The sequence below is a fragment of the Salvelinus alpinus genome, chromosome 1, assembly GCF_045679555.1.
Source record: "Salvelinus alpinus chromosome 1, SLU_Salpinus.1, whole genome shotgun sequence".
NCBI classification, from domain to species: Eukaryota; Metazoa; Chordata; class Actinopteri; order Salmoniformes; family Salmonidae; genus Salvelinus; species Salvelinus alpinus.
In genome coordinates, this window is record NC_092086.1 from 34,427,389 (window position 1) to 34,431,560 (window position 4,172).

The 4,172-nt window shown below is 38.3% G+C and overlaps 1 long non-coding RNA gene across 1 annotated transcript; it reads right to left on the reverse strand.

Annotated features, from left to right (window-relative positions):
• Positions 1-682: 682 nt before the first annotated feature.
• On the reverse strand, positions 683-2,566 carry LOC139574161 (uncharacterized). Its single transcript, XR_011674733.1, has 2 exons — positions 2,439-2,566; positions 683-1,467 (listed from the first exon to the last, which is right to left on the reverse strand). It is a non-coding gene; the product is annotated as an uncharacterized lncRNA (long non-coding RNA).
• Between the last annotated feature and the right edge of the window lie 1,606 nt (positions 2,567-4,172).

Consider the following 4,172-nt stretch of genomic DNA (forward strand, 5'->3'; position numbering starts at 1 on the left):
ATAAAGATAAATATACATAAAAGATATCAAAGGTGAACTGTGGGTGTATATCAAAGCCTCTTGTGATTGGTCCTCCCAGTAAGGAGCTCATGCAAATACTCCAGTCCTCCATCTTTATTAATGTCTCTGTTGAAGGTTGTTTCTGCTGAGGACTGTATCAACTACCTTTAGAGAACTACACAGATCACCATGTTTCCTACCACAGGAGTATTCTTACTGACAGTCTATCTAACAGGTGAGGATATGCAGCCTAATTATAAGCTTATCACGGAAATAAATAGACACATTAGCTTTAGGCTTCAAAACCCTCTTCAACATTCTATGTATTTCAACAGGTGTTCATGGTCAGACACTGACTGAGTCTGGACCAGTGGTTAAAACACCTGGAGAATCCCACAAACTGACCTGCACAGCCTCTGGGTTCACATTCAGTAGCTATGGAATGAACTGGATCAGACAGGCTCCTGGGAAAGGACTGGAGTGGATAGCTTATAGTCATAGCACTACTGCTTACTACTCCCAGTCGTTTCAGGGTAGATTCACCATCTCCAGAGATGACTCCAGCAGTAAGCTGTACCTACAGATGAACAGCCTGAAGAGTGAGGACACAGCAGTGTATTACTGTGCTAGAGAGTCACAGTGGTTAAATTAAGGGAGAAGCCATACAAAAACCACTTCCCCATTCAGCACAGAAAACGTCATTTATTTTTGATGAATTCTTTAATAGCTAAATGTTCACAAGCACCGCTGTACAGTTGTCACAAAAATAACTTGATACATATAGTATACAGTAGGATTATCAATAATAAGAAAACAATGGTTAACCATCCTAGAGTTTCATCTCCCATAAGTGTAGTGATAGAATCTGACACATTACCACAGAATTTCCCCCCCAATTTGAACTGATCTTCCCAGTCCTTTATACCTGATTATCTTGATTATGCAAATGTGATCTAACTCTCTCTCTCCCTCTCCCTCAGCAGCTCACATCAGTTCAGCTTCAACACAAACCATGTTCCCTGCATCTCTGCTGCTTCTGGCAGTTGCCTCCTGTGAGTATCTCTGGATTTGGGGGGCAGACAAAACAATTAGCAATGGCTTCAGCTTTGTTAAAACTTAAAAATTATTATATTTGTAGTAAGTTTCATTGTAAATGCTTTGTCTACAGGTGTTCACTGTGAAGAACTCACCCATTTCCCCCCTTTTTGCAATGATATTCCCAGTCCTTTTATACCTGCTGGAGCTGTCATATCTAGAAGTGATCTTGATCTTTAGTGAATCTACAGTGGAAGTACTACTAATACATGTAAGATCAACATGCTCCAAAGCTTTGCTTTCAGCTTGTCGTATCCAGTGAGGACATTGAGAATATATAGAAAACCCAGAGAATTTTCAGGAGATGCTGAGACTCTCCTGGTTTGATAACCACTGGACCAGACTGGATGAGTTCAACATCACAGTAGACACCTGGAAGGAGAAACACACATTAATACACAGCATTGTCAGTTTTAGAAATGATCATTTCAGAGTACAGTGTTTCTACAAGGGAACAACAACCAGACTGAGGACACAGCAGTTTATTACTGTGAGACACAGTGATACAGACCGTGACCAGAGCTGTACAAAAACACATCCTCCAGGGATTCATTGTATAATAGGACTAATTCAATTAAATAGAACATAGATGTTTCTCAATATCAAATATGTAAACGAAAATAAGCCCATTATTGGCAGAGCTGGGAATGTATATCTGAGTTGTTTGCCAATTATACTCCTGATATGACTTGATGGTATTCTAATTGATGTCTATCAAACATTCAATGAACTCATTCATGATCCATTAGTTTAAGGTTTTAATCATTCACATTATAAAGTTGGCCAATACCGAACAAGAAGATCTAAGTTCTGTGGTATCAAAAAGATGCAAAGTATTATGATATAAATACAGATACAGTATTTGCAACAAAATAAAGACAGGGGACAATTGACACTAATGGGTTATGATACAAAAAATATTGGCAGAGTGTAAAGCTGAATGTATAAGTCCTGCCTAACATTATCCTCCAGTATCAGTCTGGCTTTTTACACAGAGAACACATTAGACTATGTATAGCTTGCACGGTTATTACATATTTTTTCCCCTACAGATATTCCCATTAATTATATATATCCTCACCTTATGCAAATTCCACCCATCCTCCCTTCCTTTCTCTACATCTACCTCCTATATAAAACCTCTCTGTATCTGAGTCGCTGTACGTCCCTCTGAGTGCTGGAGAGTAGAGAAGAGCAACTCCCACCAGTTCAGTTTCAACACAAACCATGTTCCCTATATCTCTGCTGCTGCTGTCAGCTGCCTCCTGTGAGTTCCTGCCTGTAGTCTGATCAGTATAACCTGTGTTGTTATTATAGTGATGTGACTCCTTGATTGATCTGACCTGTCATTCCTCTCCCTCCTCCGGTGTCCACTGTCAGGTCGTACTCACACAGGCTGAGCAGTCAGTCCAGGGGACCCCCGGGGGATCCCTCAAACTCATGTAGTGGATTTCCTCTAAGCAGCTACAGGATACACTGGATCCGGCAAGCACCTGGAAAAGGATAATTTACTATCATTCTGACGGGAGTAAGAGCAATGCCACAGTTGTACAGGGCAGATTCACAGCATCAAAGGACAGCAGTAATTTCTATCTGCACATGAGCCAGTTGAAGCCAGATGACTCTGCAGTATATTACTGTGCTAGAGACTCACTATGGTTAAACTAATGAGAATAGCTGTACAAAAACCATCTGCTAGAGAAAGGAAGGACGTGCGCAAACACACATGTATGGTCTAACCAGTAGACCATGACAAGGGGATACATGAGGAACAATTCTAATGATGTATAAAATAATAACACAATGATACACCTGTTAAATACGTGTTGTTGATTCACCAACAGGGGGCACTCTCTCTCCATATGAATAAAATGAAGACCAGTACTGATGAAGGGTCTGCTATTTCATTTTATTACAGGAAAATAATATAATGTGGATGTCGATTAAATATACTTTACAGTTTGTCAAAATGAAAGTAAAGTGTATTAAATATGTTTCATCCACCTCAAGTATTAACTAATACTTTAATGTAGTGTTTCATATCCCCCCTTTACATTCAAAAATATAACCGATAGAGGGTCTCTGGTTTAGGTCGTGTCCAGTTATAGATGTAATACATCAATACATCAAAGCAACCCACAGCCATTCATATATTGTTTGTCTCTTTGAATACAGGACACCAAACAATGTGTTAGTCAGTTGTTGTGCTATTGTGTTAGTCAGTTGTTTTACCATTGTGTTAGTCAGTTGTTTTACCATTGTGTTAGTCAGTTGTTTTACTATTGTGTTAGTCAGTTGTTTTACCATTGTGTTAGTCAGTTGTTTTGCTATTGTGTTAGTCAGTTGTTTTACAATTGTGTTAGTCAGTTGTTTTGCTATTGTGTTAGTCAGTTTTACCATTGTGTTAGTCAGTTGTTTTACCATTGTGTTAGTCAGTTGTTTTACCATTGTGTTAGTCAGTTGTTTTACCATTGTGTTAGTCAGTTGTTTTGCTATTGTGTTAGTCAGTTGTTTTACCATTGTGTTAGTCAGTTGTTTTACTATTGTGTTAGTCCGTTGTTTTGCTATTGTGTTAGTCCGTTGTTTTGCCATTGTGTTAGTCAGTTGTTTTGATATTGTGTTAGTCAGTTGTTTTACCATTGTGTTAGTCAGTTGTTTTACCATTGTGTTAGTCAGTTGTTTTACCATTGTGTTAGTCAGTTGTTTTGCTATTGTGTTAGTCAGTTGTTTTACCATTGTGTTAGTCAGTTGTTTTGCTATTGTGTTAGTCAGTTGTTTTGCCATTGTGTTAGTCAGTTGTTTTGATATTGTGTTAGTCAGTTGTTTTACCATTGTGTTAGTCAGTTGTTTTACCATTGTGTTAGTCAGTTGTTTTACCATTGTGTTAGTCAGTTGTTTTGCTATTGTGTTAGTCAGTTGTTTTACCATTGTGTTAGTCAGTTGTTTTACTATTGTGTTAGTCCGTTGTTTTGCTATTGTATTAGTCAGTTGTTTTGCTATTGTATTAGTCAGTTGTTTTGCTATTGTGTTAGTCAGTTGTTTTACCATTGTGTTAGTCCGTTGTTTTGCCATTGTGT